Source organism: Phocoena phocoena, chromosome 3 (assembly GCF_963924675.1).
Source record: "Phocoena phocoena chromosome 3, mPhoPho1.1, whole genome shotgun sequence".
NCBI lineage: Eukaryota > Metazoa > Chordata > Mammalia > Artiodactyla > Phocoenidae > Phocoena > Phocoena phocoena.
In genome coordinates, this window is record NC_089221.1 from 84,905,853 (window position 1) to 84,917,967 (window position 12,115).

The following is a 12,115-nucleotide window of genomic DNA, read 5'->3' on the forward strand; positions in this document are numbered from 1 at the left end:
CAGCAACTCTCCACCGCTTAGTGGAGAGTTAGAGGTATGTGGGGAACCCAGGAGTGTGACTCTCACATCCTCTTAAAATTCTGTCTCTCTGTTTGGACTAGTCATCCCAGTCCTTAAAACCATCCCTGAGAAATGGGAAGGAAAAGGCTCAGGATGAGAGAAGTGGGATATTTCAAAATTTTGCCAAAAACAGGAAAGTCGGAAAATCCTTGGCAAAACAGAAGAACTGGCTACTTTAACACATTTCTCATTCCTGGGATCCCCTGTTAACTGCAGTGCTACTGTCCCCAAAGTTTCTGCTTTTGCAGGTGGAAAAGCAGTTGGAGCAGCACCCTCTCTCCAACTCAAACATTCTTTTCCAGGCCCTCTGTAAGCAGCCTGCTCCCGTGAGCTCAGCATTCAGCTATCAAATCCCAGAAGGCCCATTAGCCCTTAACCAAATGACAGCCAGTAAAGTTCCTTGAAGTGAAGAATTAGGGTAAGCTGTTAACCTTCCCCATGCAAAGGACAACAAAGAAATTCTAGTAAGAGGTAAAAAGACAGACACTCAATTTACTCTTCTGCTATTAAATTCTCATCCTCTGCTCATGGAAGGAAGTGTGTGCTTTTCACAACTGTTTTCCTTGGGCAGTTGGCATAGGAGGCTACCTGCAGCAGCAGCCTCTTTGCTTCTCTGCCATTTATTTTCCCATTCCTGCTTGCTGCCTGCTCCACTCAAGTACCTTATATAAGGTGATATCACTTAAGCTGAAGTGCTAAAATCTGCCTGCACTAAATGGGATATGGAAATGTGGGAATATTAGCCCTTAAACAGTAGGTTAAAATTTCTTTCATCTGTCTATCCCTAAGGCAAATGGGGTTTTAAAGCCAAAATCACAGGTTGCCTTTTGCTTTGTAAATCAGCAGTTGGATGTGTAACTGGGATTTTTTTTTTAAATGTCAGAATGACTCTTGGGTGTTGATCTGGCAAGTGGAAGTAACATAGAAAGACTGTATAAGTAGTTTTAGAATGGCAGTTAAAATCTCATAATCTGACTTTAACAATTGATTTTGCTCCAAATTTCCATATTGGTGTTATTCATCTTTTGGCTGAGGATCTGGAAATGGAGCTTTTTTCCCAGTGAAACTCGGACTAAGCCTAATATTGGACTTGTTGTGTTCATAGTTTGGATAGGTAAATTTTATACATCTAATTTGCAGACCAGCTTATAGAAAAAAGAGATGAAAAGACCATTTCATGTATTTCCTTGGAAGAGTGGAACATTTTCTTCCAGTATGTTTTCCAGTTTACTTTTGGAATTTATGGAGGTTAAGAAAAGTACCATTCCATTATCCAATAGTTCTTGCTAATAGGCAGTTTTCTTAAATACCTAGCCTAAATTTTCCATTGCTCGTCTGACTTTAAATCTTCATAATTTTCCAACCTAATGGATTTTATAACTTAATGTTTGCTAAATCTTTAGTTAATAGCTATTCTCAAGGTTGTGATTTTTTAAAAAAATGCATATTAAGTGATTTTGCTCCCTTAGAAATTCTATAAACTACTGATTGAATGTGTGAAACATTTATGCCCTATATCTAAAAGAGTAAAAACTTCATCCACAAACTATTGCTCTGGATAGCAAGACATGAGTTCATTTCTTCTGCCTAGCTAAGAGAATTATTTTGCTTAGCTTGATGCTGTCAAAGTATCGTTAAGAAAGAATAAAATGTGAATTGATCATGCTTGTGGGTGATTTTCTGAGGTTGAGTCAAGAAAGGTATATATGGAAGGACACAACAGAACTGGAGAGCAGTAATTTCTTTCAATTGCTAGTAACCTGTGGGGTGTTCAGTCATTGACCTACCAGTAAAAGGCTGCATCTTTTCATCACTGTTTCCCTGTGATATTTGGATCTTTTAGTCTACTCACACTTCAACTTTTATATTAGGTATTGAAAAGCCATTCCTACCTAGACTTGTCAGTTCAGGTGCTATATGGATAAAAACTGTTGCAAATATTTTCTGCATGTTCCTCCTTATAATTAAGTCAACTATTTGGTAATAATAGCTAAAATATATTGAATACTTCCTATGTACCAAGAATTATTTGAAGTGCTTAATCTGAATTAATTTACCTAGCCTTGACAGAAATCTTGTCAGGTATGTTTATTATTCCCATTTCACAGGTGGAGGAAGTGAGGTACTGATTAATTCATTTGCCCAAGATTTCACCACAGCAACGAGACAAAACCAGGATTAGTTTCCACATATTCAGTTTTCCAGAGCCCGTGCTTTTGACCACAACTCTACCACTGTCAAAATGTGAATATTTATACTATTAAAGAATACTTCACAATAGCACTTGTGGAGTATTCTTGCCAAAAATATTAAACATGAATTTGATTAATCCTCTAGATCCAATTTCCAATTTATACGAAATACAGAGTATAGAGAAAAGTGTTAAGGAAACACAGAGACGCTGTCAGCAAAATCCAGGCTGTGGGAAACTGGATAGGGCAAGGAATCTAGTTTCTTTAACAATAAATTGCAAGGAAGAGAGAGAGAATGTGCGTGCGAGAGGAGTGGAAACCTATAAATTTAAGAAGACTTAAAAGATGCACTCCCGTGTTCATTGCAGCATTGTTCACAATAGCCAAGAGGCAGAAACTACCTAAATGTCTATCATTTGATGAACAGATAAAGAAAATGCAGTATATACATACAGTGGAATATTATTTGGCCTTAAAAATATGACAGGAAATTCTGCTATTTGCAACAATGTAGATGAACCTGGAGAACATTATGCTCAGTGAAATAAGCCAGACACAGAAGGAAAACTACAACATGATACTACTTAAATGAGGAATCTAAAGTAGTCAAACTCATATAAACAGAGAGTAGATTGGTTGTTGCCAGGGGCTAGGAGCAGGGGGAAACAGGAAGGTAAAAGGGTACAAAGCTTCAGTTATACAAAATGAATAAATCCAAGAGATCTGCTGTTCAGCATAGAGCCTATAGTTAACAGTACTGTATTGTATTAAAGCAGTATTGTACTAAAAATCTGCTAAAATCTGCTAAGAGATCTTAAGTGTTGTCACACACACACAAATAAATAAATATAAATAAATAGGGCAGGAGGAAACTTTTGGTGGTGATGGATGTATTTGTGACATCAATTGTAGTGATGGTTTCACTGATATATACTTATCTCCAAACTCATCAAGTTGGATACATTAAATATATACAGCTTTTTGTAAGTCAATTATAACTCAACAAAGTGGTTTTAAAAAAAAAGTAGGAGGTTTATTAGTAAAGTTAAGCCACCAGTAGAAATTAGCGTTAATATACTTTAAAAAAGGGAGAGACTTATTAAACACGTATCAACCAGTAACAATGTGTGGATTTCATTTGGATCCTTACACAAGAAAAGCAATTTTTAAAAATTATATGATGTACAGGATTTCCTTCAAAATAATATTGGATGGGACAAGTGGATGAGGGTATAGAAAATGTCAGATTGGCCATTATTGAAAATAATTGACAATATGTGATAGAGATATGCAGGTTTATTCTATTTTTTATCTCGTTGCGTAATTGAAATTTTTAAAAAAATTAGCAGCAAAAAAAGTAAAGAATAATTAGTAGCAATTTCTTCAATCTTTTGAAAAAATTGTATGATTTATAACAACATATGAAATTAGTTACTACATAGAAGTCAGCCAAAAGGTTTCAAATGCTTATGGTTTTATATTGATATAATGAACTGCCAATTCACATATTTGACTTAGCTTATGTTTTCTTTCACAAAGAACCCTGCAAAGCATTGTTGTGACTTTAAGGGTAAGACTATAGCGCAAAAGTTTATTGTCAAATGGAACTGACAGCAAATAAAAAGATTGCATAAATATTTCAGAGCAGAGAGAGCAGAGTATGATCAGATTTACAGAAAGTGGTACTCATTTACCAAAAGTGATTAAATTATAGTCAGGATGTACCCTGAAGTACCCACTTCAGTAGACAGACCGGAATATGTTTAGAAAATATAGAACCCTGCACTATCTCTCTGCTTTATCTTTCACAAACCACTCTTGTGTTTTCATAACATGGAAATACTTACCTGTGTTTTCATTGATGCTTAGGACATGAAACTTGTTGCAGAGAAGCACCGTATTTTTCTTTTAAAATTGATTAGATTTAGTTCAACAAAAGGCACCATGTGCATTGTGAATTTTTTCCTATAGAAATAAGGAAGAGAAACTTCCCAAGAAAGGGAATCCCTGACTTCAAAAAAAAAAAGGTGGTAAAATCATAAAACCTAGAAAATGCCACAAATGGGAATAGCATCAGGCACAACACGAGTGCTAACTTCTATTGGTATTGCATGACTGATTTCCTTCAAGCAAGCATAACTATATGCTTTGGGAAAACCATGCCCTAGTGGTTATTAGGTGTATTTTCCTTCAGAAATAACTGCTCTTAAAATTAACTATTCAAAGTAAGAACTCCAAAATATATAATTTGTCAAAAGTCATATTTTGGCCTTTAGATAGCCAGAGAAAATCATTATGAATTTATGCGGTTGGAATCATAAATGTGTAGCATCTGCAGTACACTGTGCTTGTGAGAACTACTTCATCTGCTAGAGTTACATTATTGCATTTGAGTAAGTTAAGCAGAGTACTTCTAGAGCTAGTTTTCCTTTAGTTTCACTTCACCATGAGTCATCAATGCTTGTAACAGAGGGGACAATTTGAGAGGTGTGAAACTCCTGATCCCCCTGTTGATCTCTGTTCTTTGCAATAGAAATTACAAGTTTGCATTTTCATTCAACAGCCTGCAGGGGAGAGGAATCAGACTGTGATTAAAGCATGTACCTGACAAAATGTCTGTTGCATTGCATGGCACAGCCTTGCTGCCACCGATAATCATGGGATGACTTGTAAGGTTATACCATTGTATTATTTTACAGCCAGTTATTTCTATAGGTTTTATGCATTAACACATAATATGCTGGTTTTTTAGAGAACATGACAAGATTTAGTGAAATCCTTTTTCAGTAAAATACTGAAGACCCCTAGTTGTCTATAATATTTTAAAGATTATACTTAGTTTTTAGATGTTCATGAATAGGCAGAAACAGAAGTATTTACCAAAAGATAACTGAATTTGTAGGAAATTCAGTGTTGCTAATTGTATTTGACGTATAAAGGATTTTCTAGTATGCTTTTTATTTTATTTTTTTAAATAGATCTTTATTGGAGTATAATTGCTTCACAATACTATGTTAGTTTCTGTTGCACAACAAAGCAAATCAACAATATGCATACACATGTCCCCATATCCCCTCCCTCTTGAGCCTCCCTCCCATCCTCCCTATCCCACATCTCTAGGTCATCGCAAAGCACCAAGCCAATCTCCCTGTGCCATGCTGCTGCTTCCTACCAGCCAACTATTTTACATTCGGTAGTGTATGTATGTCTATGCTACTCTCACTTCACTGCAGCTTCACCCTCCCGCCCCATGTCCTCAAGTCAGTTTTCTATGTCTACCTCTTTATTCCTGCCCTGCAACTAGGTTCATCAGTACCTTTTTTTTTTTTTAGATTCCATATATAGGCATTAGCATACAGTATTTGTTTTTCTCTTTCTGACTTACTTCACTCTATATGACAGACTCTAGGTCCATCCACCTCACTACAGATAACTCAATTTCATTTCTTTTTATGGCTAATATTCCACTTTGTATATGTGCCACATCTTCTTTATCCATTCATCTGTCGATGGACATTTAGGTTGGTTCCATGTCCTGGTTATTGTAAATAGTGCTGCAGTGAACATTGTGATACATGTCTCTTTTTGAGTTATGGTTTTCTCAGGGTATATGCCCAGTACTGGGATTGCTGGGTCATATGGTAGTTCTGTTTTTACTTTTTAAAGGCCTCCATACTGTTTTCCATAGTGGTTGTATCAATTTACATTCCCACCAACAGTGGAGGAGGGTTCCCTTTTCACCACACCCTTTCCAGCATTTGCTGTTTCTAGATTTTTTCATGATGGCCATTCTGACTGGCGTGAGGTGATACCTCACTGTAGTTTTGATTTGCATTTCTCTAATAATTAGTGCCGTTGAGCATCTTTTCATGTGCCTCTTGGCCATCTGTATGTCTTCCTTGGTGAAATGTCTATGTAGGTCTTACGTGCATTTTTTAACTGGATTGTTTGTTCTTTTGATATTGAGCTCCATGAGCTGTTTGTATATTTTGGAGATTAATCCTTTCTCTGTTGTTTCATTTGCAAATATCTTCTCCCATTCTGAGGGTTGTTGTTTTTGTCTTATTTATGGTTTCCTTTGCTGTACAAAAGTTTTTAAGTTTCATTAGGTCCCATTTGTTTATTTTTATTTCCGTTACTCTAGGAGGTGGGTCAAAAAAGATTTTGCTGTGGTTTATGTCAAAGAGTGTTTTTCCTATGTTTTCTTCTAAGAGTTTTATAGTGTCTGGCCTTACATTTAGGTCTTTATCCATTTTGAGTTTATTTTTGTGTATGGTGTTAGGGAGTGTTCTAATTTCATTCTTTTATATGTAGCTGTCCAGTTTTCCCAACACCACCTATTGAAGAAGCTGTCTTTTCTCTGTTGTATGTTCTTGCTTCCTTTGTCGTAAATTAGGTGCCCATATGTACATGGGTTTATCTCTGGGCGTTCTATCTTGTACCATTGATCTATATTTATGTTTTTGTGCCAGTACCATGCTGTCTTGATTACTGTAGCTTTGTGATATAGTTTGAAGTCAGGAAGCCTGATTCCTCCTGCTCTGTTTTTCTTTCTCAAGATTGCTTTGGCTATTTGGGGTCTTTTGTGTTTCCATATGAATTGTAAAACTTTTTGTTCTAAATCTGTGAAGAATGCCATTGGTAGTTTGATAGATTGGTAGTTTGATACAATTCAGTTGCGCTGAATCTGTGGATTGCTTTGGGTAGTATAGTCATTGTCACAATATTGATTATTCCAATCCAAGAATGTGGTATATTTCTCCATCTGTTTATGTCATCTTTGATTTCTTTCATCAGTGTTTTATAGTTTTTTGAGTACAAGTCTTTCACCTCCTTAGGCAGGTTTATTCCTAGGTATTTTTTTCTTTTTGTTGCAATGGTAAATGGGAGTGTTTCCTTAATGGTAAATGGGAGTGTTTCCTTAATTTCTCTTTCAGATTCTTCATCATTAGTGTATAGGAACGCCAGAGATTTCTGTGCATTAATTTTGTATCCTGAAACCTTATCAAATTCATTTCTAGTAGTTTTCTGGTGGCATCTTTAGGATTTTCTATGTATAGTATCATGTCATCAGAAAACAGTGACAGTTTTACTTCTTCTTTTCCAATTCGTATTCCTTTTATTTCTTTTTCTTCTCTGATTGCTGTGGCTAGGACTTCCAAAACTATGTTGAATAATAGTGGTGAGAGTGGACATCCTTGTCTTGTTCCTGATCTTAGAGGAAATGCTTTCAGTTTTTCACCATTGAGTATGATGCTTGCAGTGGATTTGTCATATATGGCCTTTATTATATGGGGGTAGGTTCCCTCTATGTCTGTTTTCTGGAGAGTTTTTATCGTGAATGGGTGTTTAATTTTGTCAAAAGCTTTTTCTGCATCTATTGAGATGATCATATGGTTTTTATTCCTTAATTTCTTAATGTAGTGTATCACATTGATTGATTTGCATATATTGAAGAATCCTTGCATCCCTGGGATAAATCCCACTTGATCATGGTGTATGATCCTTTTGATGTGCTGTTGGGTTCTGTTTGCTAGTATTTTGTTGAGGATTTTTGCATCTATGTTCATCAGCGATATTGGTCTATAACTTTCTATTTTTATGATATTTTTTTTCTGATTTTGGTATCAGGGTGATGGTGGCTTTGTAGAATTAATTTGGGATGTTTCTCCCTCTGCAATTTTTTGGAAGAGTTTGAGAAGGATCGGTGTTAGCTCTCTCTAAATGTTTGATAGAATTTGCCTGTGAAGCCATCTGGTCCTGGGCTTCTGTTTGGTGGAAGATTTTTAATTACGGTTTCAATTTCATTACTTGTGATAGGTCTGTTTGTATTTTCTAATTCTTCCTGGTTCAGTCTTGGAAAATTATACCTTTCCAAGAATTTTTTCATTTCTTCGTGGTTGTCCATTTTATTGGCATTTAGTTGTTTGTACTAGTCTCATAATCCTTTGTATTTCTGCAGTGTCCATTGTGATTTCTCCTCTTTCATTTCTAATTTTATTGATTTGCCTCCTCTCCCCTTTTTTCTTGATGAGTCTGGCTAAAGTTTTATCAATTTTGTTTATCTCCTCAAAGAACCATCTTTTAGTTTTACTGATCTTTGCTATTGTTTTCTTCATTTCTATTTCATTTATTTCTGCTCTGATCATTATGATTTCTTTGGGTTTTCTTTGATTTTCTTTCTCTAGTTGTTTTAAGTGTAGGGTTATATTGTTTATTTGAGATTTTTCTTGTTTCTTGAGGTGAGATTGTATTGCTATAAACTTCCCTCTTAGAACTGCTTTCGCTGTGTCCCATAGGTTTTGGGTCGTCATGTTTTCGTTGTCATTTGTTTCTAGGTATTTTTTTATTTCTTCTTTGAGTTCTTCAGTGATCTCTTGGTTATTTAGTAGCGCACTGTTTAGCCTCCATGTATTTGTGTTTTCTTCAGTTTTTTTCCTGTCATTGATTTCTATCTAATCTCATAGCGTTGTGGTCAGAAAAGATGCTTGATTCGATTTCAATTTTGTTAAATTTTCTGAGGCTTGATTTGTGACCCAAGATGTCATCTACACTGGAGAATGTTCCATGTGCACTTGAGAAGAAAGTGTATTCTGCCACTTTGGGTGGAATGTTCTATAAATATCAATAGATCTATCTGTTACTGTGTCATTTAAAGTTCGTGTTTCCGTATTTATTTTCTGTTTGGTTGATCTATCCATTGGTGTAAGTGGGGTGTTAAAGTCCCCTACTATTATTGTGTTACTGTCGATTTCTCCTTTCATGGTTGTTAGCATTTGCCTTATGTATTGAGGTTCTCCTATGTTGGGTGCATAAGTATTTATAATTGTTATGTTTTCTTCTTGGATTGATCCCTTAATCATTGTGTACTGTCCCTCCTTATCTCTTATAACAGTCTTTATTTTAAAGTCTATTTTATCTCGTACAAATATTGCTACTCCAGGTCTCTTTTGATTTCCATTTGCATGGAATATCTTTTTCCATCCCTTCACTTGCAGTCTGTATGTGTCCCTAGGTCTGAATTGGGTCTGTTGTTGACAGCATATATATGGGTCTTGTTTTTATATCCATATAGCCCGTCTGTGTCTTTTGGTTGAGGCATTTAATCCATTTACATTCAAGGTCATTATTGACATGTATGTCCCTATTACCATTTTCTTAGTTGTTTTGGGTTTGTTTTTGTGGGTCTTTTTCTTCTCTTATGTTTCCCGCCTAGAGAAGTTTCTTTAGCATTTGTTGTAAAGCTGGTTTGTTGGTGCTGAATTCTCTTGGCTTTTGCTTGTCTGAAAAGCTTTTGACTTCTCCATGGAATCTGAATGAGATCCTTGCTGGGTAGAGTAATCTTGGTTGTAGGTTTTTCTCTTTCATCACTTTAAGTATATCCTGCGACTCCCTTCTGGCCTGCAGAGCTTGCACTGAAAAATCAGCTGATAACCTTATGGGGATTCCTTTGTATGTTATTTTTTGTTTTTCCCTTGCTGCTTTTAATATTTTTTCTTTAAATTTAATTTTTGTTATTTTGATTAATATGTGTTTTGGTGTGTTTTTCCTAGCGTTTATCCTGTTTGGGACTGTCTGTACTTCCTGGACTTGTGTGAATATTTCCTTTCCCACGTCAGGGGAGTTTTCAACTATAATCTCAACAAATATTTTCTCAGACCCTTTCTTTTTCTCTTCTTCTTCTGGGACCCCTATAATTCAAACGTTGGTGCATTTAGCATTGTCGCAGAGGTCTCTGAGATTGTCTTCAATTCTTTTCATTCTTTTTTCTTTATTCTGCTCCTTGGCAGTTATTTCCACCATTTTGTCTTCCAGCTCACTTATTCGTTCTTCTGCCTCAGTTATTCTGTTATTGATTCCTTCTAGTGTATTTTTCATTTCAGTTATTGTGTTTTTCATCTCTGTTTGTTTGTTATTTAGTTTTTCTAGATCTTTATTAAATATTTCTTGTATTTTCTCAATCCATACCTCCATTCTATTTCTGAGATTCTGGATCATCTTTACTATCATTACTCTGAATTCTTTTTCAGGTAGGTTGCCTATTTCCTCTTCATTTATTTGGTCTTGTAGGTTTTTACCTTGCTTCTTCATCTGTGACATATTTTTTTGCCATCTCATTTTTTTTTTTTTTTTTAATGAGTGGATTGTGTTCCTGGCTTACAGGTTGTTTGGCCTGAGGCTTCCAACACTGGGGTTTGTAGGCTATTGCATAGAGCTGGGTCTCAGTGCTGAGATGAGGAACTCCGTGGGACCTCACTCCAATGAATATTCCCTGGGATCTGAGGTTCTCTGTTAGTCCAGTGGTCCAGACTTGGAGCTCCCACTGCAGGAGCTTCGGCCCAACCCTAGGCTTGTGAACCAAGATCCCACAAGCCGCCTGGGGCGGAAAAAAAACCCCCTAAAAAACGAAAAAAACAAACAATAACAAATTAAAAAATAAAATTAGACTAGGAAACTAACAGATATATTAGGAAGAGCATAAAAATAAAAATATAGATGAATTAACAACTGTAAGGTACGTACCACAGTAGTAAAAAGGAGGAGGAGGAAAATGAAAACAAAAGAGGGGGGAAGCCTTGGCTGTGGAGGGTGGGGCTTAAGCAAGGGCAAGGTTTGGGCAGTGGGCAGGGCCAATGCTCAGGACCCATAGGCTGTAAAAGGCCCTGGGAGCTGTGCGGGGTGGGGCTTAGGCTCAAGGAACAGGAGTGGCCCAGCCATGCCCCCCACCGCCAGTCTCAGAGGGCAGGGTACCTCACCTGGGAGCCCAGCAGGCTTCCTGGGCTCGAGTGGGTGGGGCAAACACCCTCCTCTCCTCTCCTGCTCCTCCAGTCTGGGAGGACCCCTCTCACCTGCCTCTCCTGATCTCCCCGGCCTCCCTCCTATGCCCCCAAAGACCCACATGGCCTGAAGGGGGCCTTAGAGGACAGGGGACTGGCCTGGGAGCTCAGCAGGCTCCCAGTGCCCGAGTGGGCGGGGCAGTCACCCTCTGCTCCTCTCCCACTCTTCCCAGAGAGTCCCTCCCGCCTGCCTCTCCTGATCTCCCCAGCCTCAGGGGCGCCGATCCTGTCTGGCCTCCACTTCTCTTCCCACCTCAGTCCCCCTATGACCTATCAGTTCACTTTGGGATTCCTCCTGTCTCCTTGGGCATCAGAGTCCCCCACCAGTGGCTGGCAGGTGCCCTAGCTGTGGGGAGACACTAACTCTGCGTCTTCCTACACTGCCCTCTTGACTCCCACCTAGTATGCTTTTTAAAGCAAATAATTTTATTTACAGTGTTCTGGGCACTGCTTTATGTGGTCTATTCAGCTTAAAGAGATAAGGTAAATTATTATGAATTTTTGTTATTTGCTTTGGACACAATGACCCTTTTCTAGTAATTATGACTCTTTTTTCCTCAAGCAAAGGATGGTTTAAAGTTAAAGATAATTATTAATTAATTTATATTATGGCAATTATGATTCCCAAGATCATCTTCCATTATCTGTACATAATATCTGTGAATGAACAGTTAGAAGTTACATTATGGAGTCAAAATGTGTATGATGAATTCATATATCCCTCGGTGTCCCCCATACAATTGCAAAAATGAGAGTGAAACAACTGGGTGAAGATTTCTTTCTTACCTTAAAATAGTTTCAAAATGAGAATATATTATGCAGTTACTAAGTGATGAGAGATGGTATCATTGCCTATATCATGTTATGCAGCGTCCTAATTTTATGTCTCTGTCATAAATCCTAAAAGCTGGAAAAAGCAGTAATTTGTCACTTTTTAGTTTTTCTCAATTCATAAGTTCCCTTGAAATGCTGATCCCATTTGAAATGTTTCTGCACATACCAAACAAATATTTTGCTTCACAATCA